This window comes from Cavia porcellus, unplaced genomic scaffold (assembly GCF_034190915.1).
Source record: "Cavia porcellus strain 051 isolate PalLab524CR breed Dunkin Hartley unplaced genomic scaffold, mCavPor4.1 scaffold_7, whole genome shotgun sequence".
Taxonomy (NCBI): domain Eukaryota; kingdom Metazoa; phylum Chordata; class Mammalia; order Rodentia; family Caviidae; genus Cavia; species Cavia porcellus.
The window spans coordinates 9,197,195-9,225,067 of record NW_026947490.1 but is presented as its reverse complement, the minus strand read 5'-3'; the positions used below and the strand labels follow the sequence as shown (position 1 = coordinate 9,225,067).

The following is a 27,873-nucleotide window of genomic DNA, read 5'->3' as shown; positions in this document are numbered from 1 at the left end:
TCCCAAGAGATGCTGAGACATCTATCCCCAGTAGCTCTGGGGGCGGGGGGCGGGAGGCGGAAGGGTGTTTGATTTTCAGCCCACGTGCGGGTATGCTCACAGGAGCCTCTGGTTCTCCTCCTGGCCCCCGCAGGCCTTACTTAATCCTTACTTAATCTTTTTGGGCTGTGCTTCCTTATTATTGAGATGATTATAAGGATGATGGAGAGAGAGAGGGAGAGAAAGAGAGAGAGAGAGGGCAAGAGCTGAAAGCAGTGACCAATACAGTCTTGTGTTACATAAATATTACTTATTATCAGTTAAACATGATTATTAACAGGGGTTGTGGGTATGGGAGGCATATTGCAGGGAGAAGAAAGTGTATTGTCTATTCCTGTGTGCTTTAAGCTTTGCCCTCCTTCTTTAGGATTTTTTTCTTAATGAGAGTTGTTTACACTGCCAGTTTGTAGACAACTGGGGCCCAGAAATCAATTTATATGGGCCATGATCAGCATTAAAAAAATGAACAGAATATTAGCCTTCATTACACACAGTAAGTAAATATTCTTTTGTAAGACTTTAATCAGTTATACGTGTGTATTTGTATGGGGTCCTGATGTGACTTTTCCCCCCTTTATTTACTGTGGGTCTTGGTAGCATGAGAAGCCGCCCTTCTGATGTTTCCTGGGGTGGAACAGGTCAGGTGTTTACTTACGTTTGCTCTTGCAAGATCTCAGTGACTTATTTTCTAGGCTGACTTTTGGTCTCTACCGGCTTTCAGTTTTACTCAGTAGGTTGCTATCACGAAGTCACACAGGCAGGATGGATTACGAGTAACAGGAATTTATTTCACATAATTCTCTTGCATTTTTAAAGCATGGCATGGCACAAAAGGGTGAAATAAAGGATTACTCAGAGTCAGTGTCCAATCTATACTCCCATAGAGCCCAGAGGGGCTATCATTACTGAGATCCCTCAGCTTGAGAAAGTCTTAAGGGACAGCCCCAAACTGAAGCCCCTGTGACTTTTATTGATAGAACCAAGAAGTAGGGATCAAAGAAAAAGACGGGTCTCTGAGCAGCGATTCTTTTAAGGGACCATGGAACGACTGGAAGGTCAGGGTGGTCTGTTAAATGACTTACTGACCTTGGGATCAGTCTAAATGATAAATCAGAGTATGGGGAGAACAAAGGCCAGTGTATTCATTCCTTTCAGATAATGTGTTTTGATCTTGGACTTACGTTATCTTTTAATCTCTCACCATGTATTCTGGGAGGTTTGGGTTTATGGCTCTAAAAGCCCCTTCCCTCTGCATCTCATACATACCTATGGCAGGACCCTCACATAGTTCTAAAGATGATGCCCAAGACCAGCGTGCAGCATGGTCAGGTTCTGGTTTGGGCTGTAGATAGACAAGTCCTTATTCTACCCTGACATGGCAAAGGAGGAGGTACCTCTGGGGGTCTATAAGGGCTAATCATGGGGGTTTCACTCTCATGACTCAATAACAACCCCAGGTCCCCATCTCTAAATACCCACTGCATTGGATGCTGGAACTTTAAAATGTGGATTTGGGGAGGCACATTCAGTTCATAATACTGAGTCAAGCAGTATCTCTTCCCTTCCAGGAGAAGCCTGGGGCTCAGGCGGCTCCCTGATACAAAGCCCCGGAGGAGACAATGGGGTGAACAGGGCTGTGCATGGGGACGTTTTCCCTCTATTTTATATTATGACCCAGTTTCTCACTCAGTTCAAACTTAATACAAAGCTGCACCAAGTTTCAGTAAGGGCGTGGCGAAATTGTGAGAGAAGGTATTCATACCTGCCTCCTTCATCCTTTTTCTGAATAGGAGGAAAGAATGTCCTGGAATTTAGGTCCTTCACAGGGCCACGTCTCAGATGTTCCTGGTTTATCACTGCGTTTCCCTGCCCTCAGGGCCCTGACCACATCTGTTGCTACACAAAATGATTTCTTTCTTCATTCTTTTGGCATCAGGGAGGTGGGACTGGTGGGGGGGATAGAAATTCTACTTTTTACTCCCACAGTGCTATAATTTTAAAAAATCTCCTTTGGAGTATTAAGAAAAGGCCAGTTAAGTTTTAAAATATCCATTTCAGAGCCCAAATAATCCCGTCCATCTCCTCTGCCCTCTGCCCAGCGCTGGCCACGCTGCTCTGTTGGGAGATGCAGCAGGGAGGAGGGCTAGCCACACTTCTCCCGTGCACTCTGTCATCCCGGAGGTGCGCTAACCATCCAACCGTCTCTTGGCTTTTGCATCTTAGGCTGAGGTGGGCTAAGCACCTCCCAGATTGAATCCTTCTTAAGACACATATGTGAGTTCTTCATGGACTATTTGGGGTCAGGGAAGGCCTTCTGTCCGCATCTGTCCAATTCATTTACCTGAAAGCTCTGTGTGAGTTCAGCCTCTTAGAATCTTATTGGGCTTTTATCACCAGTAATATGTCTTATTGTTTCCTGCTGTGCAGGACTCCCACGTGGGAGGTGGCCCTCTTGTTTCAGGTATGAACAGCTCAAGTCCAGGTACCTTCTGACGTGTTCCCCTGAGCCAGGAGACTCAGGGTTCTTTGTGACAACAAATGGCAAGAGGGCTGACTCCTGGGCTGCTGGCTTCTCTCCACCATTTCAGTTCTCCGCTGCTCTGCCCTAGCACAGAGAATGAGCAGATCACTATGTCTGCTCCGTTATCTGACGTCCTGCCATTGCTGCGCATAGACTCGGGCTGCATGCTGCAGGGCTGGAAGTCAAGTAGTTCAGAGGCAAGGTGCTGGTAGAGAAAACATTACCATGATCTAACCGATGGGAAGATGGCAGGGATTCCTGTCTCTGCAGAGTCATCTAGTCAGGAGGCTGGCTGAGGGGCAGTTTACTTATGAGATAGTGATCACAGACTGATGAATGTCTTCTGCAACATGAAAGTTTGTGGCCGAATGACCCAGCAGATCTTAGCTGCAGACGCTTTTTGGTTCTGCAGATTTTGAGAACAAAGATCATTACCTTCTCAGGTTGTGCTTGTTGTGGATTAATTTGCCCAGCTGTACCTCTTGACATGTTACACAGTGGAAAAATTGTGAGAGGAAACTGTCTTGAGGCTTTCCTGATCCAACTCTATGGCCATGAAAGAAAATGCAGGTCACCTGACTATGGTGGAAGACAAGGGCCGGTAAGATAGAAGGGGAACCAGGCAGGAGCCTTGGTCTCCGCATTCGTTTTTGTTACTGTGGATCCTGATGCCTCCTTTTATCCCTGAGACCCCAGGATCTTTCTCTCTCTCTCTCTGTCTCTCTCTCTCTGACAATGAGAAAAACCATTCTCCACTGATGACCTGTGACAAGTAATTGCTCTCTCCCCTAATCCACTTGTGTGGGGTAGGGAGAATGAGAGGGTTCCGGGGATGGTTGGGAACATTGGAGCTAGTTAGGTCCAGCCTACTAAGACATCTTGCAGGAGTCTATGCCGTCAGATGGTGGCAACTTTCTTTACAGTGCGAAGCTCCTGATGTGTCTTTGCCTTCTTCTCCAGATTTTGCTCACTGATTTGGAGACATTAATGGTATCATCAACTTTTCACTGCTTACTTTCCAAGTCTCTGTTATCTATCCTGCCCATACTCTGCAGAGTTAAGTCAGAAGGGTTTGGAATTGAAGGTTTGAGGTGTCTTTACATACACCTGAGCACAGGTCAAGGCATGGTGTTGCACAGAAGCACGGGTCTGATTGGACGCAGGCCCGTTGCGGGGTGGGGGGGGGGGCGGATCCAGTTCCTGTTGTAGCTGCAATACTGCCCTCAAGTGGATATTTTTGAGTTAAAAAGGAAACTAAAAATGCAGAATGACAGAACTGGCAAAGATATTTTGCTTATAATGTGTTTCCATGAAATGCAAACAACTTGAGAAAAAAATCCAGCTCACTTTCACAGTCAATACATTTTATCTTCAAAAGTTCAGAATTTATTGCACTTCTAACACTAAAAGAAAAAATATTTAATATTGCTTTTATTGTATTTGGACATTTTAGTTAACAATTAGCTATCATGTAGTAAATGGGAATTTTTTTCTTTTAAAGGAAAAACAAAAAAGCATTTCAAAAATAGTAGGAAATTAACACCAGATAATATACTGAATATTGTTATTTTGAAAATAGTTGTTCAGATTTACAAGATTGAGGTATGAAAAAAATCACCAAACAATGAAACAATGGAATCACAAACTTCTCTTTTTGATGAATTTACAGATTAGCAGTATACACACACACACACGTACACATATACACATATAGTCTTTTCCCTTCTTTTTTTCTTCTTTCCCCTATCCCAGTTGTTCTTTCCTTTTGAGCAGTTCCTTGCCCTTTCATTTTTACAATATTTATTGTACATTTTGGATTTTATTACTCTTTCAGTTCTTTATTATTATTTTTACACTAGGGATACAATATGATATTTAAAAATCTGAGTCTGATTTATTTTCACTTATGAGTATAGTCTCAAGTTGCCTCCATTTACCTATAAAAGCCTGAAGATCATCACTTTTATAACTGAGTAATATTCCATGGTATAAAAATACCATGTCTTTTTCATCCATTCTGTGGTTAATGGGCATTTTGGTTGTTTCCAAGATTTAGCTATTACAAACTGTGCTTCTCTCAACATGGGTGCATATAAGTCACTGTGACCTTTTCAATTTTGGGGGGAAAATATGTAGGACAGAAATAGCTGGATTGAAAGGGACTTCCAATACTAGTTTTTGAGGAATTTCCATACTGACTTCCATAGTGGCTGTACCAGTGTACACCCCACCAACAGTGGAGAAGGGTTCCTTTTTCCCCACAGCCCCGCCAAAATTTGTTATCAGTTGATTTCTTGATGGCAACCATTCTTTCTGGAGTGCCATGGAATTTCAATGTTGTTTAAATTTGCATTTCTTGAATTACCAGTGATGGTGAACATTTCTTCATTTATTTATGTGCCATTTGTATGTATTCATCTGAAAAATGTATACACATCTCAGATGCCCATTTTTGGAGTAGGGCTAGGTGTTTTTCAATTCTTTTTGTGTTCTGGATATAAGTCCTTTGTATGAGGGACTGCTGGCTAAAATTCTTAGCCATTCTGTGGGTTTTCTTTTCACTTTGTTGGCAATTTCTTTTGAAGTGCAAAAACTTTGATGAGATCCCAATTGTTGATTCTTTGTAGTATTTCCATGCGGTTTGCCTTTTGTTCATGAACTCTTTGCCTACCCCTATATCTTCAAAATTTCTACCTACATTTTATTCTAGTAGATTTAGTGTTTCTTTTTTAATATTTAGATCTTTGATCCATTTTGACTTTACTCTAGTGCATGGTGATAGACATAAGTCTAGTTTCAGTCTTTGGCATGTGGAAAGCCAATTTTTCCAGCACCATTTATTAAAGAGGCTATCTTTCTTCCAGTGAACATATTTAGTCCATTTGTCACATACAGGGTAATTGGGTATATCTGTAATTGGGTTTGCATCTTCTAATATGTTCCATTGATCCTCAGGTCTATTTCTTTGCCAGTACCATGCTGATTTTGTCACCATAGCTTTGTAGTATAATTTCAAGCCAGGGATTGAGATACCTCCTGCCTTGCTTTGGTTGCCCAGAATTGCCTTTGCTATTCTAGGTTTCTTCAGTTTCCAAGTGAATTTCAGGAAAGTTTTCTCTTGATCTTTAAGGTACCTTAATGGTATTTTGATTGGGATTGCATTAAATCTGTACAACAGCTTTGGGACTATGGCCATTTTCACAATGTTGGTTTCTCCTAACCAACATCAAGGGATAGCTTTCCATTTTCTAATATTCTCTTTAATATCCTTTTTTAGAGTAGTGTAATTTTCAGTGTATAGGTCTTTTACATTCTTTGTTAGGTTGATTCCTAAGTGCTTCATTTTTTTGGATACTACTGGGAATGGTGTTATTTCCATAATTTTTCTCTCAGTGAGTTTGTTGTTTGTGTACAGGAATGCTATTGAATTTTGAGTACTGGCTTTGTATCCAGCTACACTGCTGAATTTGTTTATTTACTCTAGAAGACTTTAGATGGAGTTTTGTGAGTCTTCATGTAGAGTATTATGTCATCTGCAAATAGTGATACTTTAATCTCTTCCTTTAGTATCTTTATTGCTCTTTTATTTCTCTCTCTTGTCTGACTGCTCTGACTAATGTTTTAGAACTATATTTAGTAGGAGTGGTGACAGTGGACATGCTTGTCTTGGTCCTGATTTAGAATCAAAGCTTTCAGTTTTTGTCCATTTAGTATAATGTTGGCTGTTGGTTTGTCATACGTGGCCTTTATGAGATTGAGGTAGACACTATGTATTTCCGAGTTTCTAAAGGTTTTTTTTTTTTTTTTTTTTTTATCGGTACTGGGGATCGAATTCAGGACTGCCTGCTTGCAAGGCAGGCGCTTATGCTGCTGAGCTAAATCCCCAGCCCCTCTGAAGGCTTTTTTTTTTCATCATGAACAAGTGTTGGACTTTATCGAAAGCTTTTTCTGTGTCTACTGAGATACCATGTAGTTTTTGTCTTTGGCTTTGTTGATGTGGTATATTACATTTATTGATTTGCGTATGTTAAACCATTCCTGCATTTCTGGAATAAATCCCACTTGGTCTTGATGTATAATCTTCTCAATGATTTTCTGCATTCTATTTGCCAGTATTTCATTGAGAATCTTTGGATTAATGTTCATTAAAGAGATTGGCCTATAGTTTTCTTTTTTAGTTGGGTCTGTCTCTGGTTTTTGTATCAGAATAATATTTGCCTCCAGGAATGAGTTAGGGAGGATTGCTCACCTTCCAATTGAAAAGTTTGAGGAATATTGGCATTAAATAGTCTATAAATTTTTTATAGAATTCAGATGTAAATTCATCAGGACCTGGACATTTTTTGTTGGTAAGGTTTTTTTTTTTTTTTTTTTTTTTTTTTTTTTTTTTTTTTGTATTTAGGATCAAACTTGTGGCCTCGTGCTTGCCAGGAAAGTGTTTACACCACTGAGCTAAATTCCCAGTCCTCTGCTGATAAGTTTTTAATATGTTTTTAATTTCAGTAGCTGATATTGGATTATTTAAAATTGTTATATCTTATTGATTCAGCTTTTTAAATTCATACATGTCTAGAAATCTGTCCATTTCCTCTGTGTTTTTTACCCTACATGAGTAAAGATTTTCAAAGTAGGTATTCATGATCTTCTGAATTTCCATGGGATATGTGGTAATTTCTCTCTTTGCAGTCCTTATGCATGAATTTGAGTTTTTTCTTTTTTTCTTGATAAGGTTGGCTAGAGTTTTGTCAATTTTTTATTCTCTCAAAAAACCAGCTCCTTGATTCATTAATTCTTTGCATTATTTCCTAGTCTCAACTGCATTAATTTCTGCTCTGATCTTTGTAATTTCCTTTCTTCTGTGAGCTTTGGGTTTGACTTGCTCTCCTTTTTCTAGAAGCTTGAGGTGTAGCATTAGGTTATTTGTGCTCATTCTGATTTTTTTTTGATGTGACAATTTATTGCTATATATTTCCCACCTAGGACCACTTTCATTGCATTCTATTGGTTTTGGCATATTGTATCTGCATTTTCATTGAATTGTAGGTGTTGCTTAATTTCTTAATTTCACCTGTAACCCACTGTTTAAGAGGGCGTCATTTAATTGCCATGTATTTATGTGGGTTTTGCAATTTCTTTTGCCATTAATTTTCAATTTCAGTGTGCTACAGTCAGATAATATACATGGGATAATTTCAATCTCTTTACATTTACTTAAGAATGTGCTATATTAATATGGTGTATTTTAGAGGATGTCTCATATGTAGCTGAGAAGAATGTGTATTCTTATGTGGCTGGGTGGAATACTCTGTAAATGTCTACTAAGTCCATTTGCTCACAGGTTTGGTTCAGTTCTGTTATTTCTTTGCCAACTTTTTATCTAGTTGATCTATTTCTTTTGACAATGGGGTATTAAGGTCCCCTATTACAATTGTGTTGTTGCTTATTTGATTTTTCGTATCTATTAATATTTGTTTTCTCTAGTTAAGTGCTCTTGTATTTGGTACATATATGCTTATGATTGTTAGCTCTTCCTTTTGAATTATTTTCCTGACAAGTATGTAGTGACCTTCTTTATCTCTTTTGATCTTTCAATCCTACCAGTGTAAACAGTAGTGCATGTCTTAGGGTTCTGCTGTATGGCTGATGTTTTTCCAATTGCTGGATCCCACAATGAAGGGGAGATCCAGTCACTTGAATTCTTCTTGCAGGGCCTGAGTCCTTTATTTTTCCTAGGGTGAATAGTCTAGGAGTATTGATGTAAGTCAGTCCTTAGTCCCTGCTGTTACTATGGCTTCAAGTTGTTCCAGGCTATCAGATCTATCTGGCTATAGTGTTTGCCTCAGCTGGGACCCTACTGTGTCACTGGGTGTCTTGTAAGCCTTTCTGCTTTCCTCCAGATTGGAGGAGGCCTTATCAGCCTCTGTATGGAGGAAGGAGTTACTCACACTCTTGCCATACTCGCCAAGGTCCTGCAGCTGGGGAGGACTTTGCTACTGCTCCTGTTTACCTAGTGAAGTCCTCTCTTTGAGGGGAAACTCATCACACTGTCACAAGCCCACTGAGGTCCTCTGGTGGGTGAGGAGTTGCTGAGTCCTCATCAGCCCAGCAAGGTTCTTCAAGTGGTGGAAGGGGTTGCTGATTGTCAGTGGGCTGTTGCAGTCTTTTGGGTGAGGAGAAAGGGTAACCTATAAGCTCAGCTGCCCCAGGTCCGGGGGTGAGGAGGGGCAGCCTACCATCTGTGACCCTTCCAGGTCAGGGAGTGAGAAGACAATTATTTATTTTTTGCAATCACCAATTGGAGGAAGGATCCCAACTCTTTCATCCTGGAATAGGGAGATATTCAAAGTGCATATTTAAGAACTAGTTGTCTGGGGCAATGTGATAGAACTGGTAACTGTCTAGTTATTCTAGACAAACTACCGCAGAGAAACTTTGAAGTATATATTGGAGTGGCTTTGGACTAAGTCACATTCTCCTTTCTTAGTGCTGGCTTTGCTTACTTATTTATGTTACCTGGCTCTGCAATGGCATCTACTTGTGCCAGGTTCTTCTCAGACATTTGTGCACCAGTCTTTGTCCTGGAGTTATTAGTTTCATTTGGTTTTCTTAATATGTCTCCCCACCTGTCTCCATTACACTCATCCAAGTGTAATTATATGAAGTTTCCTCTAGATGTTTGGTCTACTCAGTATTTCCATAGAGGTAGGCACTCTATTGTGGATCTGAATAATACTAGTATTTCAGCAGCAGATTGTTATAATTGACATGGAAATGAGAGGTCAAATATACAAATTGACAGTGGCTAGACCATATATAAAAGTAGAACTGTAACCCAAAATCTGCTCAGAAAACCAGCCTTTAATTTCTAATAAAAACCTCTAAATCCAAATCAGAGTTGCAACAAGTCAATCTGCTATCTCTGGTAATAATCCAGGAAGTTAAAGGACTTGATTAATAAATGACTCTTCTAGCTTTTGTTCCTGGTTTCAACCAACCAGAGAAAGCCAAACACTGTGTGCAGTGACATGCTTAGTTTCTTATTACCATTGTGAAGCTTCTTCATGATGACAGCCTACAACTGAGGCACACCTGAGTCTCCTCATTGTCCACTGTGCAGTGATGGTGTCTCTCTCTTGCAGCAGGCTCTGAAAATATTTTGCTGTCCCATTTGGTTTGTTTCCACTTATTTCTACAGAAATAAATTCATTTCTATTTACATAATCCAAATAAAAATAAAGTCTCTAGTAAACTGGAGGGAAAAAAAGAAGAGATTTTTCTGTAAATTTTAAGAGGGAGACATTCCCTTTCAGATGTTTTGAGTCTCTTTTATGGGTCATTTTTCCAGTTTTTTTCCTACAGTCATGGAAGTTTGTAATAAAACAGCCACTTTAAAATTGTGCACTTTGTTACTTTCAAACTGAAAATCCCTTGAAAGCTTAAGGCATTTATTTCTGCAAACGATGGCTTCTGCATTTATTAATTAAAAAGAATGCAAGGAGTGTTTGAAATATTATCATCTGGGTGACTATTCTACATTTATAAATACTCTATAGCCTTACCATAATTAAGATAACATGAAACGAGTTTGAAATATGGTGATAGTTTAAAACGTGAAAATAATTCTTTTTTAGCATGAATGATTATCCCTCTAGTTTTATAACCTAATAAAATCATAGTAAAAGAAACCCCTGGGCATTTTAATTATGGGAAATCATATGTATTCTGGGAAACTAGTAATATTATCCCCAGATTTCTACTTAAGAACCCTCATTCTAGAAATTTTTCCTTGGAGATATTTCAAAGAAGTGGGCCCTTGAGTGCCCTCTATTCAGGAACTGTGAAGCTCTAGTTGAGGCATATTTGGTTAGAACTGAAATTTAGCAATAATTTATTTCATATTTGAACTAGGATACAGAGAAGAAATTTACAATCTTTGGATATGTTTTCCTTATTTATCCTTCTAAAATCCAAAGTTGCATTATTTTTACTCTAGATTTGTAGAGGCACAAGAGAGAGTGTTGTAAAAAATCATGTTTTCTAGCTTTCAGGAGTCACTTTAGAGTCAATATCACTTGTATATATGCACATTACTCATTCTATGATTTCAAAAGTAAATCTTTCAGAGAATTTATCAGACATTCTTTTTCTGAATATCTCCATTGGTTAGTACATTTTGAAGAAAAAGACAATAGAGGTATTCAAGGAGAGCATATTATAAAATTGATTAAATGCAAACCAATATTCCTTTAAACTCGGTTTGGAAGATGAACATACTGATACAAGAAGTCATTGAACACTTAGTTTTGACTCATTTCTTTCTACTTGATTCACTCTGGTAAATTCACATTGACTATATTTTACATATACATTTTATTAATTAATTTGTCTATTAATTTATAAAATGCTGAGTTTCAATATGGTATTTTCATTGAAGCGTATATTTTGATAATACTCATCTCATCTCCCCATTATCACCTCTTACACCCCTCCCCACTTTTATTCTCATCCTCTCCTTTCGATTGCTTAATTATTCCATTTTTTCTTGTGTGAAATGAGAATGTGTTATACTCATCCAGTCATAGGTATTTAAGACAGAAAGAGTTGTAGTGTCCCCTAAGTCTACCTTTCCTTTGTAGGCATAAATCCTACTTTCCCCATCAGAAATCACCTGGATGTTTGGTTAAATGCAGTGCTTGGCCCCGCCCAGTTTGTTGATTCTGTAGGTCTCCAATGTACCTAAGAGTCTGTATACATAACAGGTTCCTGGGGGACGCTGCTGCTGCTGGTCTCAGTGCCACAATTTCAGATCTGCTGCTCTTGTATCATATTAAAAGTTATTAGGGATGTGTGTGTGTGTGTGTGTGTGTGTGTGTGTGTGTGTGTGTGTGGTTTGACTAGGGTTAGAGCTTAAATATAGTAAAGTTTGCCGTTATAGATTGTTGTGAGACATCCACGGAGGTTCTGGAATAAGCCCGGGCCCCAAAGATGTAAATAGAGTGGAAGCAAGAAACAGAGAGACTGATGAATCTTGGCAGCCAGGTGGTTCTCACATGTGGACTTCTCTGACATAAATTCCTGGCCGGTTTAAGCACCCTATAAATGCCGTTCACTTGTTACAGTGTAGCCTCACATGCAGTCATGGTTCTGTGCTTTATGTTCTCAGATTAGGTACTGGATAACTGTGGATTTCACTGCACACAGTTATTACTTGTTTTCCTTGTTCTTCTGCTCCATTTTAAGGAGTACGTGTGAATCAGCCAGCTGGACTGTTGGCTGTGAAGAAACTGGCTGTGAATTGTAATTCTGTTAGTCACTCTTCTGCTTCAGGATTGGGGTCGGTGGGAGTTTTAGTGATTGTAGCCCAAATTCTCTGCCAAACAGTAATGAAAAGGTCCTCAAAGGCTGCTCAGTGGCTGTTATTATAAATTCTGGAAGTTATTATAAATTATAAGTTATTATAAATTCTGGAAGTGACACTACAAACAGGCAAATGTCAGTACAGCAGAACAACAGCATGCACTGATATTTGGATCACTGTTCTGTGATATAAAATTTTAGGAGATTTGAGCTTCTGAAAGGGCTTTGTGAGCCTCAGGTCTCAAGACTCCCTTAGCTTTTAATGGCAAGTTGTCTTCATTTTGACTGGGTTTAAAATTTTTTATTTAAAGAAAGTTTTAGACTTAGAGTTAGACCACTATCATGAAACTTAATGATACAGTCATCTAGTCCCAATAATTATGAATAATTGGCCAATTACATTTAATCAGTCTCTATTCCCTGATTGCATTAATCTTACCTATAAATTATCCAATATGAACCTATAAGAGATAAGGGCTTTAAAACACTGTAATCACAATACTATTATTGTATCTACAAAAATTCTTATTTTAAATATCATACCAGTCTATGTTCAAATATCCCATTCTCAAAGTTTTAACAGTTCTCAAACAAAGATCCTAACAAGGTCCTAATTAAATTTTGGTTAACGTATCTCTTAAAATTGTATTACTATTTAACAGTTTCCTCTCTTTTTTTTCCCCCCAAACTATTTATTTGTTGAAGAGATCGACTATTTTTTCTGTTCAATTTTCCACATCCTAGACTTAATTGCATCTTAAGGTATTATTTAACTGATTTCTCTATGCTCCATATTTCCCATAAACTGTTAGAAGTCTATAAACTTGATTAAATTTAGATTTAATCTAAACTAGATTAAATTTAGATTTGTTTTTTTGTGAGGGAGCAAAAACATTTCATGGTCCGTATTGGATACAGGGGGTGACCTCAGCCCAACAGGCCAAGGTGTCTGTTTGTCCCACTGATGATTAACTCAGGAGCTTAGGTGTCATCTTCAGGACATTCCATCAATAACTACTGATAATTGCTGCCCAGGCTCTTCTTCCCTGAGGGATGCAAAATGGAGATGTCCAATTCAATCATGCTTTCTGAATTGATTGGAATTCTCGTTTGGAGTGAACTTCCCCTCACCCCTATCTGTTTAACCTGAAGCACAGTTCATAAAGGAGAGACAAGATAAATGCTAAATTCTATACCATTATTTATCCAATTTCAGAATGAAGAGTCAAGTAGCATCCAATTATGCCAGTGTGGTTTTTATTTTTCCAAAATATTTTGAATTTGAAGATTTTATTTTTTCTCTCTACATTTTAAATGTCGATATAAAAATAATGTATGTTCTTGTGTTTTTTAAACATTTAAAATATTTAGTATTCTTTAATCAATGGATTTCAACTGAGCAACCCACTGAAATGGATCCTTAATATTTTACCTCAATTTTTAACAGAATTGCCATTCAGTTAACTATGTGTCTGCTTTCATACTATTCTTGTTCCTGCTAGAAATATAACTATTTAGAACTAAAATAGTCCTATTGTAGAAAAGTTAGGGAATAATGATCCAACTAAAGATGGAAATTAAAATCTCCCATAGTTTCTCCACTCAGAAATAGCCCTCTTAGTTGGGAATGGTGGTGCATAAGTGTAACCCCAGCAATGAGGGAGGCGGGACTAGCAAGTCAGAAACCAGCCTGAGCCATTTGGAGGTTTAGTGGCCCTTGTCTCAAAACAAAAAACAAAAGATGGCTGGCATTAAGTTGACCACCAGCTCTTAATCCATTACACCTGCTATTGCTTTGCTCTCGTGTGCATCACTGAATGTTCTCTGCCCCGTCATCACTAGTGGACTCTCTCAGGTGCTCCCGCTCACTCTGCACTCCTATCCTCCTCACTTGTGTCTGAAACCTCAATCTCCTTTGCTCTGTCCCTGTGTAGGGTCTGAGCCACTAACTGTTCCAGAGACCAAGGGAATTAGTTCCTTCATTTGATGTCCTGAAGCCACACATGCCCCATTGTTACCCATAAACGCTTTCTGTTTTCCTTTTAAAATTTTCTCTAGTAGACACATAAAAATATAAAAGTTTCATATAAGAGGGTATCCTGTGGTGTTTCAATGTATGTATGCATTGTGAGTTACTGTAATTGTACTTAATGATTTAGATTGAATTTAACATGGCATGTTTTCAGTCCTTGATACTATTTACTTGCTAATATAACTTAATATGTATATTACACAGGAGTATGTGATCATCTTGATTTTTGTTTCTGAACAGTGATAATCTACTTCAAGTGAAAGTTTATAACACACTGTTATTATATTTGTGGTAATAAAATAGTTTCAGAATGTTTTCTGTGTAATTTATCTATTAATCCATTTATTTCTTGTATCATGGGGAATGATACATGCTTACAATATTATGGCTTTTTTCACTTCAAAAACATCTTATTTGATCAAGCTTTTAATTATCCCTTTGCTTCTAATTACCTTAGTATTCCTCTGAGAAAGACATTAAGTTATTTCATTGATTTTCCAAACTCTCCTTTTGGATCACAATCTTGTTCATCATTTGAATCTTTGGCTTTTTCCTTTCTTTAAGAATTTCTGAAATTAGCCCGCCATGAGATGTATTGGATTTGTTATTCTGAGAACTGCTTCTCACTAGCTTTTCCTTTATGCTCTTGCCCTTTAAGTTTCCCTCCTCTAGCTCTTCCTTGTGCCCAGCGTCTGCTTCCATTAAAGCAATTTTATTAAGTCTCAGCTTGAGGTTTAATTTCATCTCTTCTTCAGTTCACTTCCCCTTATTTGCTTGGTGGCTCTTTGCAGGAGCCCAGACTTCCTGTGATATGCTGAAGGATTTCCATTTCCTATAACTTTCATCCTGATTCCTTTGGTAGATAATTTCAAAGGTGAACATTATCTCTGGGTCTAATTCTGATATATTATTCTCCTAGTCTCTTTAATTCCTATGTATTCTTTCAGGCTCTTTATTTTTTTCTTTATTCATAAACGGGAAAATTGTCCCAATTTGGTATCTGCTGTAGACAAGGGATGAATAACTCCTATCCCAAGAGGCTAGGATGTTTTCACTGACATGGTTTGTCTTAGATACTTATCTCTTTGCTGAAAACACAAAGTTAAAGGAGGAAAGATTTATTTAGCTCATGGTTTGTAGAAGTTTCAGTCCATAATAGGCTGGCTCCAAGGCAGGAAGACTGGGGAGAGGGGCCTCACAGAGGAGAAGAAGTTAATGGTGGGCAGAAGACAGCAGAAAAGAAGCAAGCAAGGGACCTTAGCAGCTTTTTTTCTGCATCTTTTATACTCTATTTAGGCTATCAAGACTCGGGTAGTGCCAAACCAGTCAGGGGACTGATTTACTAACTACACACCCTTAATACCAGAACGGGACCATGAGTCCGTCACACACTCTACATCCAGCCACCTCTGAAAAAAACCTCATCTATAACTGCATAAGAATTTGGGGGGACATCTAAACACAAGCCAGAACATAGTTCTATGTATCAAAATGGGATAATTGTACTTCTGAGTCAGATTCATATAGACATCCAAGATGTCATTTATTCTATTTGTCAAAAGATGTGCAGACTACAGATTAATTTTCAAATCACACTCACAGAATTCATGGTTAGATATTCTGACAGTAACTGCTTGTCAATTTTAGGTATTGATACCAATGGCATTACTTACTTCATCTTTATAGTATTTTAGCAAGTATTTGGAGAGGGTGCTTTGAAGTCTAATTAGTTGGGCACTTATGAAATAGGAAGTTCTCTATGATGGAAATAACTTTTGGGCTAATAGATGTACATATATATTTAATATTTCTTAAATGTTCACACTTTTACAGATGCTATGCTCACTGACTGATGTGTACGATCTTAGGTAATATTCACAATGATCCTGTGAAATCTACAGATTGATTTCTGTTTGTGGATCACATATAATATTTGGAGACTTTGAAAACCTTCCCAACCTTCTGGGTGCAAGTATATGAGTCCTTTACAGAAGTCCTCTGAAAGCCAGGTACTTAGAACATATGAAGGATTTCAAATATTTCTCTTTTGTATTTTCTTTTTATTTCGAGGGGGAAGTAAGTCTTCTTGTTATTGTAATTAAAGATGTCTGCTATTGAGCAAGTTACTTATCTATATTGTCTCTTTTAAAGGAAGAAAAGTAAGTTTGATTTAACATCACATTATGGGATAGTTCTTTTGTATTAAGACTTGCTGTAGCCTGTGACTGGGAAGAAAGCATCAAAACACAAACGCTCATCTTGTTCCATTTCAGTTCTATTCTCTGACCATAAGTAAGCCATCTGATTGTTTCTGAAATGTCAGTTGCTCCTTTTAGATCTTATCTTCTAGGAAAACAATTTTTCTCTTTTAGCTATATAAATTCCAGTGATCCATTCTTTGAAAAGCCTATTCAAATGTAAAAATACGTACTTCAACCTAGCTTATGAATTGCATTTGAATTTTGATTTGTTATTTTTTTTGAAACTGATTATTATTTCTCCTCTGTTAATTAGCAGACAGGATGAGTGAAAATGAATGAAAAAGGGGAGGTACAGAACAGTTGCTAGATGATAGGACAGCTTAAGAGTTTGCATTTAAGAACAGAAGTAGACATGAAGAAGGGCAAACATTCTTTAAATACCTGCTCTCCACAGGCACAGCTTGGGTATCTCTTATTTGAGGTGACTGGGTAAAGATATGTTTCAGATCTCAGAGTTTTAACTATTTCAGAATATGACATAGACTTTACTGGTTCATTATACCAGATGCAAAATCTAAAACTGTACTGTGTCAACATTCAAAAACTTTTGAACTTTGAAGCATTTTGTTTTTCAGAATAGGTGTGCTTAACCTATACTATACTAGGTACTTGACAGCTGGGCCAAGTTCCCAGCATTGATAGGCCATGGCTGGGGGCCATTCATTCATAGGATAATAGAGTTGGAAATAATATGTTATGGTTTAGATCAAGAATGTATCCTAAATTTTCATGTGTTCAGAGGTGAGGCTTTTGGATGTGAATATATTATGCAGGGAGAGAGCTATACTCAACAGTGGGTTGATGCACTGATGAACTGATAGATAATTGCGTTGTCAGAAGGTGAGGCCTGGTTGGCAGAAGCTGGGGATGTACCTAGGTGGGACTGTACCTTTGGAGGGCACATGACTTTCTTCAGGTCCAATTTCCTGTGTCTCTTAGATGCCATGAGATTAGCAACTTTCCTCTTCCATGACCTTCTAACATGAAGTTTCTGCCTTTGAGCCAGCCAGCCAGGGACTAAATCCCCTCAACCATGAACCAAATTAAATCTGTCCTCCTTTAAATTGTGTTCAGCAGTGGAAAAGGTATTATAGAATCTCTAAGGTCATTTTGTACCTCTTATCCATGATGTGATTCCCATCAGTAGGTACTTTCCTAGTCTCCCCTGGAACTCTAAACTTCCCACTATAGCTTATTTCATGGTTAATAATCTTAATTACTACAATGTTTTGCTTTATATGTTACATTAATCTGTCTTCATGCAATTTCCACTCACTTCCTATATTTATTCTTTGTATGTAGCAACTGAGATGAATCTGTTCTTCCCATGACAATTTTCTAAGCACTGGAAGTTGGCTATCAAGTAGCCCCTCAGGGCTCCTCTAAGCCTGGTGTTATCAGGATGACATTAGACTTACAATTAATGAGACCTGAGGCTCACAGGCTATATAAAGGGTTCCTGTACCATTCAGTTTTTCTTACCTCTGAACTAAGTGTGGCTCATCAAGATCATGTAACAGCTCCTTCTAAATACAGACTTACCTTGGGAAAATCATAAACAGCACCACAATCCAGATGATGTGAAACTGGATTTTAATACTAACTTTCAACCCTCATGTGGAGATTTGGTGGGCTGCACTCTGTCACGTTCATGCCCCATGCTCCCCTGTTGCCTGGCATGGCATGCTGTACAGTCTCAGTCCATCCACTCTCTTTCTCAGGTCAAGGGTCAACCAGTTTTATCTGTAGATGGTTCATTAAAAGAAACTCACAGTTTTTGATGAATGTGAATAAAACTGCCATTAACATTCACTGGAGGTCTTTGTTTGACATGATTTCACTTTCTGTAAATTATCTACAAATTGAATGTCTAGGTCAGTGTGCATAAAACTGGTATGCATGCCACAGTGAACTGCTTGCTATCACTGAAAGCGCTGAAAGGTTTGTCATCGCTGGTCTGGGTGGCAGAGAGCACATACTGTATAACTTTCTATGAAACTCTCAAACGATTTTCCAAGGTGGTTGGAACATTTTGCATTCTGCCAGAAGTGTATTGTAGTTCCAGCTCCTCCACATCCTCATCTGCCTACAGCTTTAACTGATCTCTTTCCGCACAGCCACTGTCTCACCCGTCAGCTATTCCCATCTCCAAGCCTTCAAAACTATCTAAAATCTTATTTCTCACTCTACTGCAGCTACCATTTTAGTCGAGGCAGGCACTGTTATCTTTCTCGATGTTTGTGATAGCTTTCTGCTTGCGTACTTGTTCATTTTCAGTGTATTTTCAACATGGCTGTTGAAATACATAGAGGACTTAAAAAATATCACTCCACTGTTTAAACCCTCAGTAGCTTCCTGTCTCAGAGAAGATGGTAAGGTCATCACAGAGGCACATCCGGTCCTCCCCTATCTGGCTCCAACTTTCTTCACTTTCCTTTCAACCTCCTTTTTCTTCTTGCTTTCCCTCCTCCGTGCTGTTCGTTGAACACACCAAGTAACCTTCCAGCTCAGGGCTCTTGCATGGGCTGTTCTATAGCTTCCTTCTTCCCCAGACGTGTGCGTATGGTTCTCTCTCTCTCTTCCCTTAATTTCAGTAATATTTCATGAGGCTGTTTCTTGTTTGGGACAACAAATTATAAGTCAAGGGGATGTCCAAGCCTGTTCCCATTCTACCCTTTGATCCAGATTGGAATGTGGAAACTCCCTGCTCTTTTCTGGTCACAGCTGGAAGCCCTAGGGCTGGTGACTGCTGCAGTGCTCCTAGGGCAAGGTAAGAACTGCTGAAGACTGTAAGGACCTGGGGAAACTACAGTTTCCTCCTTGTCCCCATCTCATCCTTGTGTCCTTGTCCTTGCAGGAATGCTTTGTTCTCACCATGACTGTTCCCAGAAACACCCACTGCTCTCCCCCCATTGTCCTTGATGCAAATGTAATGAAAAATAGTGGTCTTTTGTTCCACTGGTCATCCCAGATCCCTGCTGTGGCCCTATTTTGTCTCTTGCTCTTTTTTCTTGCTGTGTGCCATAACTTCAGACAGGAGAGTGGGGACTCACTGCAGGAATTCCTGATAACTGGCTGTACAGAAGGTGTCTCCCATAGTTCCTGACTCTTTCATTTAAAATGGTACCTTCTCTCCACTTTCTATTCTATTTCCCTACCTGATTTTTCACCCATACTCAATGTCCATTGATAATCATATTCTACTGTGTGCCAAGACCAGTCTAGGCACTCAAGATACAGCATGAAATGAAATAATCAAAAATATCCACCATCATGGAATTTATACATATGTTTCTAGTTATTTGGCTTCTCAATTGCTCCCCATCCACTAGAATTAAAGCTCTGTGATAAAAGGGATTTCGTCTGTTTTGTTCAAGCTGTATTGCTAGTGCCTAGATAAGAGGCTGGCAAATACCAGGCCCTCAGCAAATACCAGCTGTTGCCATTTTTTTCTTGTTCCCAAATAAAAAGCACCCCTGCTTCCAAGCTTCATTGATGTGGAATAGATTCCTGCAGAGTCCTACTTTGGACCTTGAGGGAAGCAGCCTGTAAAAACTGAAGACACAATTGAATTGCTAATTAAAATTTGGAACCAGTTCAATTCTATGATTCTCTGAGAAAAGAGTTTTAAATGGTGCAATAGCATTAATCCAATTTTCTATATGCTGAGGAAGAAACGTCTAGTTCTCCACAGGCAGCCTCTGCGGAGACCTAGGTTGACAAGCAGCTGGCTGCATTCAGCACTGAGGCTGGCTGCTCCCCAGGTTCCCCCTTCTATGGGAGGAGTCTCCTAATGCTACTGTCTAGATTAATGTCTCACAATGTGTGGTCTCTTTTTCACCTACATGAACACTGATCCTCTAGAGCCACTGAGTCAGAATTTCTGAAGGCAAAGCTCTGAAATCTTCCTTCTTCCTGGGCTCCTGAACTTGTTGGGGTAGAACTTGAAAACTGCCATAATATGCTTTAAAATATGTCTGAATTAGAACATCTGGAGTCAGGCAGATTGAATCACTACACTTGAAGGGAGTATGGCAATTATCTGGAAATGATGGATTGAGATTTTCAGGTGAGGGTTAGAAACTTTGATTAAAGCCCAAGATTAATATGTTAAGTGATGCCCTTGTTACAAATTGACTTTAGTTCCACTGCACTCACCATGTCCAAATTAACAGTGTCTCAGAATGTGACCTTATTTGCATGTGAGATCATTGCAGATGTAATTTGCTAAGATAGCATTGTACTGGAGTAGAGTGGACATCTTTATAAAGACTGGCATCTTTATAAAAGGACTCCATGTGAAGAAGAGAGACCAAAGAGAATATTACGGGAAAACAGGATTGGAGTGATACACTCACAGGCCAAGAAACACTGAAGAGTTCCAGAGAATCACAAGTACCTGGGGAGAGGTAAGAGAATTTCTCATATATTTCAGAGGGAACCTAACTCTGATAATACCTTGGTTTTGGACTTTTCCAGAACTATAAGACAATAGATTTTTATTTTAAGTCACTTAGCTTGTCATATTTGTCACAGCAGCTCTAGTAACTACTAGAGTCTTATTTAGGTTTCACAAATAACCAATATGCTATTGTTGAGAAGAAAATATTGATGAGAGAAGAGGCAAGATCAATAACATCAAGTATTTCTAGACCTCAAGGGATTTTAAAAGTAGGCTTGAAATTTTCCTGAAGTATAAACAAATTGAAGGACAGAGAGCCTAGAAAAATGCCCATACACATTAAAGCTGCTGCGTGATAAAATGTCATTGTTAGATCAGTGAGAAACAGGTTGACTGGGAAAATCGGCACTCTACCTGCAAAAAGAAAATCAGATTCCTATCTTATACAATAGCAACAATAATGAAAGCAATAATGATTGCTTCCTTTGACATTCCTTGGTGCTACTCTGGGTGGGTTTATGTTTTCTAATTGCATTTTTCCTCTTAATGAGAACTAGGCCCTATTGTAATTTTAACACCCTTATAGATGAAGAAATTGAGACACACTGAGGTAAAAATGGCCAAAAGGACAGAGATGTGAACCCAAGTAACTTAGCTGCAGATTCAGGGCTCTCAATCACTGTGCCATGCTGCTTTCTACCTTTGCAGAAACCAACTCTGGGTAGGTAATATCAGACTGTGAAACATCTGACTGAGAAAAAAAAACTTAGCAAAAAAATAAATGAAAATATCTTTAAGAATTCAGAATAAGCAATAAATAAAACAGGAAAAATATACATTATCAAGAAAAATGCAACATAAACTGTATAAACTTTTTGTTCATCAAAAGACATCATAATGAAAAGAAAAACGCAGCTATTTATACAGAATGTATAATCAACAGATGACAAATATGCATGTCATAAGAAAAGGTCTAGCAAATATCACAAAAGGACTGAAAAAAAAAAAAAAAAAGGCCCAGAGCATCACAGAAGAATGACTAATGGTTCAAAAAGATGATTAATTCCACAAGTGATTGAGAAGAAAAACGAATTTGCTCAGAGGAAATATTTCTTATTTGCTATATTGGTAGAGATTTAAGAAATCTGATGGTGCTAAATGGTGACAAGAATGTAAACCAATAGCAATCATGTGCACAGCACAGGAGATCTTGGGAGATCAATTTGCAGTATTTAGTGAGGTTGGAGATTTGCTTGCTCTGTGACTCAGCATTGGACTGTTATAAATATAACCTGGGACATCTTGCCCATAAGCTTAAGGAGTCAGGGATAAATGGTTTATAGTAGTGAACACTGAACAGGTTCAGTGGTTTAATCCACCAGTGAACACTGGATGAGATCTTGGTAGTATATTCATGCAATGAAATACTACACATGGGGAATCTATGTAGTCATAACCAAAAAGAACAGCTCAAAATACTACACATAATATTGGAAATTAAAGAACTAGATTCAAATATATTAATGAAAGAATCACATCAACATGTTCCTTGAGAAAGGGAGTTGCAGGAAAATCTATAAAGATTAAAAACACACACTTTAGTAGACTCTGTAAAGATTAAAAAATAAAGAAAAGGCATTCAGGTTAAACTCATACAATAAAGTACAAAAATTTCTCAGGGTTACACATGTATAGAGAATTATAGAGAAATGCAAAACTTGTGGAAAGCAAACTCAACTGAGGACAACTGTTGCCTTCGAAAGTGAAGTAGAGGGCAGAATTTGGAGCAGATGGACAGGCAACTTTAAATATAGAGTTAGTGATGGTTTATTTCTTAATCTACATAATGCATACATAGGTACTAGTATTATTCTTCATTTCATTTTCTCAGGTACTGTGAGTAATATTTTTAAGGAGAAGATTGTCACCCTTCCTTAAGGAAGAGATGGCCACTGGGTCATACCAGTGATTCATGTAGATGTCCAAAGCTGGGGCTCTGCGTTAGGAGAGATGGGAAGTGGCTGTGGTCTTTACTCCTCTGACTTCTCTTCATTGCCCTCTTCTCATTCCAGAACAATGATGGGAAGAGCTGTGAAAACCTCTTCAATTTATTCTGAGATCCAGGATCTCAGTCTTATCTTCCTCCGGGTTTACACAGTCTACTGTTCAGTGAGTACTTCTTCTTTTGGAGAATCACTGTGGTTTCCAGTCTTTGCGTTTGCCCAGCCTTTTTTGCTTCAGTGTTTTCTAGTGTCCTTTTATTAACATGCTCTTAGTGTACAGATTTTCTCACAAAATAAAGTGTGACTGACACACAGCCACTATTCCTTTCTAGGAGCCAAAGAGCCTTCTATTCAAACATTAAATAAGAATCCAAGAGTGTAGTGTTCAGTGACTCCTGTGTCCTATATATCTGTTGCATTCTAGCTCTGGGAATCCATGTAGTCACAACCAAAAAGAACAGCTCAAAAGATAGAAGTATTTTTCACTAGAGTTAATAAATCATCGTGGAATTGCTTATAGTCTCACATACCCCAAATGTCAACAGAAAATATCATTTTGGTTGTGGATGTTGTCGCTTAATTCTTTGCTGCGGTGAGCTTTGCCCAAATAGCTTTGTGTGGTAAACAGAATAAATCTGAATGCAGAATATTACTGTTAAAAAACAATGCCAATGATGCCGTCTTCTTACCAGGATGTTGTATATTTGACTCATTAATTTGTGAAGGAGTGAGTGGTATGGATGAGGGGCTTGCCACTCCTTTGTTTACACAAATTTATAAGGATCCAATGTAGCAAACCCTTCCAAAAGCTGGAAACATGTTATTTCTCCTCCTAGAAGATTTGTATCTTATTTTAAAAAATCATCATTTTGGTCATGGTGACGAATATTTGTCAGGAATTTGCTAATTATCATTATCGTAGGCTTTTTAGTTTGTTTTGTCAATTGTTGAGGACTGAAATCTGGTTCTACTATGTAAGCTGAATTTGGACGCTGAAGAATGGAAAGAGTTTTGTAATCTAAAACCAAAATGTTTTCTAAAGTGTAATAAAAGGATAACTTGGAAACAGTAAAAGGTATACTAGGGTTTTGTTCTTCTTTCATTCTCCAGGGGTGCTGCTTTGTAGAAGTTGTGTCCAGGATGGAGCATGGATGGAAGGACTGCCTTTGGAGTCTTGTTCATAAGGGAAAAAAATCAGGCTCTATTTAAAGCCCTTTTCTGGTTATTGAAATCTTGTGATGCTGGTATAATGAATTTTATCACCTGGTTATCAATCTTTTAACTGGGTCTAAACACTTTAGTCAGCCCTGTGACAAAATTTCTTTGGTAAATAATTTGCACTTTGCAATCATCTGGAATGGAAGAATTTGTGGAGTAATATTTACTTCTTAAAAACATATTTATTTTCCTGGGTCACTTGCATTTGCTTATTTAGCAAAGGAAAGGTGAAAAAGTCCTTGTTAGATTCTAAAATGCAGTCCATAAAAATAGATGTGTTTATCTTGTCTTGTTTTTGTTCTATATTAATATGCAAAACAATGCCTGCTGAGAAATAGATGCTCATTATCCCTAAAAGAAAGAATTAATGAGTGAATAGATGAAAGATTGAACGCTGAATGTTAACTGTTATGGTCTTCATATTTATGCTCCTACAATGTCAGAATATCATTTTTCTATGGCGGGATCTCCTGGGAAATGTGAAAAGCAGTAGAAAATGTCTAGAAAATAGAAAAGAAAGAAGCTGTTGGAAGTGCCAGCAGGTTAGGGTCCCTAATCAGCTTCTGTTTTATATACATGAGATTAAAGATTCCCTCTGAGTTTTGATTAAAGATGCACAGTTACAGATTAAATACTGTTAAGCCAAATTAGAAAGGGCTTTACTCCAATCTCTGGATTTATCAAGGCTCTCCTGCTCCCCCTCCTTCACATTAAGCTGTCTTTATAACATAGGATTAGAGTAAAATCATTGGAAGACTTCGTGTCCCCAGGCTCTCTGTTACCTTTCCTACACAGCTGTCCTCATTCAGATCACAACAAAATTCTCTTGTCAAGAATCAAAGCTTGTTTCCCCTTGAAGTTTGTGTTTATACCTGTGACTGAATTCATTCCAGTGCTTCTGCACATATTTATTTATTTTTTTGATCCGTAATGTCCTATATCAGATACAACACGCACTCTTGTCTCATGCATTGTCACGAAACATATTAAAACTTAGTACACTTGTCTATTTTAGAAAACACCTCCTTAATCATTCTGTAATTATGCAAATACTCCCACAGGGCCAACTATAAACATGTCCTTTCTTTCCTGAGAAGATTTCTGACTCTCTCTCTCCTTGGAAGCCACAGCAAAGGAATATGGCTAGAGCATGCAATTAATAACTCAGCTGAGGAGAGGTTAATATGGTCATCAGGTGTCTGAGGAATAAAACTGTCATTGCTTTATTAAGGACTGTAATTCAAGCACGAGCTTGTATGGTTACAACAAAACAATATTAAAAACATAAAAGACTGAGTTGAAAATGTTGATCTCAGTTCTAGACTGAATTTGAGAGGCTGTAAGTTTATGTTATTGATGGCTAAAGAATGAGGTCCATTGTTCTTTAAATGTGTCTTTTGTTGAAAGAAAGTGTAAGAGTCCAAAGAAACTCTCTAGACTTTGCTACCTGAGGTTCAATAGTCTGCTCAAATGGTTTCCTGGGATCATTGAATGTTGGAGACTCCATGTTTTATGTGACCCCCACATCTTTAGAAATAAGAAGATCAAGTTTAGTCACTTAGGATTTGCTCTTGGGTCTGTAGGAGGCAGCCAGAGGTTTGAGAAACTCAAAGTTATTTAAAAAGGTCTTCACTTATAAGTAGGGTCTCAAGTACACACATTTATAAATATTGTATTGTCTCCCTAGTATAAAAAAAATAAAAATCTGAAAGAGTAATAAGATCCAAAATATACATTAGATATTATAATAATGGAAGTGCTCAAAAGGATAGAACAACTAGGATAAGGGAAAGGAAAAAAGGAAGAAAGGAAAAGATTATATGTATGTTGGTAAATACATAGAAATGTATGTATGGATACGTATGCTAGATAGATAACTGTACTACTAATCTCGGTTAGTTCATCAAAAAGAACAGTTTGTGCTGTCATTGATTGATCTCTTTTGTGCCTAGATTTTTTAACCTGTACAACTACTTCTAAGATAACAATATGCAATATATTAACTAGTGTTATTTCCCTACTTTTTAAAAAATTCAGTATCATTTCTATCCTTTTTTTCTATTTTTCTTTTTAAAGTTAAAAACAATAAAAAGGTATTCAAATTACCCTCTTTTATGAGTCCATTAGTACCAAAGAAGATTAAGAGAAATGCAATCAGCCCAACTCTGGATTCTTATATATAATCCGGATATATGAAAAAGAACTCGATCAGGCAATAACTTGGAAGAGTCCTGAGAAGGATGCTAATTCAGAACTTTTAAAATGTAATTTCTATATGAGAATGCAAAATGTTGTTTGTTTATTGTATGAACTGAACTCAACAAAATAGAGAATGATTTAATTTTTCTTCATCTGTTATACTTACATATATGCTCCATCAGATCATTTTTCCTTTTTCTTAGATAAAATCTAGAGAAAATTCCATAGATTTCTTTTTCTTTTCATGCTTTTAGAGGCGTCCTGTTTTGCTAAGATTCACGGTCGAGTGTTGGAATAGCCCAGTCCAGTCTAAATCCAAATTTCAACCTCATAGTCCTCTCTTTCTCTGAGCCTCTCTCTTTGTCTCCGCTTCGGTCTAGGAAAGAAGCGTGGTCCTTCCTTGTGCTACACATTTCCTCTTCTTTATTTTTTCTACCTCATGCTACTAGCTCTTCCTGGCTCTAGGCACAAGAAAGCTAGCATAAGAGGGAAAAGGAAAAAGCATTTTTACTTAGGACATGTTCTTTGTGGGTTTCTCTTGCACTGTTCATGTCTGTGATCCAAGTGAAAAGCCTTCACACGCTGGCTTATTCATCTGTTATGCATTTTTCTGTGTGTGTGCTCTCTGAACATCCTGCATGGGTGACAGGAGATGCAGCGTGCAGTTGACCTCTTTCGACTCTCTCTCCATCTCTGTTACTGCTGTGCTATTTCACAAAGCGCATTGTGTCCCTCAGGATGACTGAAGCCTGGCTACCTCCCAGTACTCATGAAATTCACAGGACACTTGGGTCCTTGATATTCCAAACTCCAGATGATTCTGAGGTAGAGCCAATTTCCTAATTTTTCTTAACTCTGTGTAGACTGTTGCTCATTGATTTTTTGCTTCTTTTGATAAAGAATTTACATGTAGGTGATACAAAGCTAAGTAAAACAGCACTCCTCCTCTCCAAGAATATATAATCTGAGACGTTTATAATCCATAAATATTTGTTGTTGCAGAACTGCAAAGTTCTTTGAGACCCTTCTGTGACTTGGGGAACATTATTAATACATGGGCACTCTAGAGTGTTTAGAGCAGCAGGATAATGGATTCTCTGCTTCAGGGCTGGCACTATGTTTTGGTTATGGTTTTCTAGAGCCATAGAAGCCACAGGGAAATTTGTCTATCTGCCTATCTATTTATCTGTCTCTATCTATCTATTTATCCATCTATCCTTACAGAAAGGGATTTACTAGATAGGTTCACAGGATGCAATGTGAGATGACCTACAGTGGCTGTCTACACAGTGCAGTGCACAGGATCCACTGGCTGCTCAATCCAAAAGGCCGGAAGCTGCAGAGTGAAAGGGCCCAGGATCCAGTGCTGGTCTGAGGCTGAATGCCTGCAAGCTTTCTGGAAAGCTGGTGGTGTGAGTGCTCACTGAAAGATTGAAGAACTGGAGTCTGATTTCCACAGGCAATGGCAGCAGGTTGTGCTCACGCTAAAGGGAACTTCGGAGTGGAGGCCAACGTCCTCTGTCTTCCCCCTGTCAGTTCCATCAGGACTGCAAGCCCGTCGGACGATGCCGCCTATGAGCACGGCAGGTCTGTTCACTCAGTACTCTGACCTACGTGCCAATAAATTCTGGAAACACCTCCACAGACATGCAGATGTGTGCTTTCCAACTCAAAAGCTATCTGAATCCAGTTCAGTTGAGGTCAAGACTAACTGCTGCACACTGCAAACGCACAACTCCTTTACATTCCACTATTTATGCTTTTTTCACCCTACTGTAAATTTTGAGAAATTCTAATAAACTGTTTGAATTCTAGCTTGGGTCTCTTTGGCAATGTCCTAA

General features: G+C 38.2%; 1 long non-coding RNA gene across 1 annotated transcript; it reads left to right on the top strand.

The window, feature by feature from the left end:
- The first annotated feature begins 248 nt into the window (after window positions 1-248).
- On the top strand, window positions 249-27,873 carry LOC134476708 (uncharacterized). The gene is made up of 4 exons (XR_010048516.1): window positions 249-532; window positions 20,501-20,619; window positions 22,685-22,781; window positions 23,726-27,873. It is a non-coding gene; the product is annotated as an uncharacterized LOC134476708 (long non-coding RNA).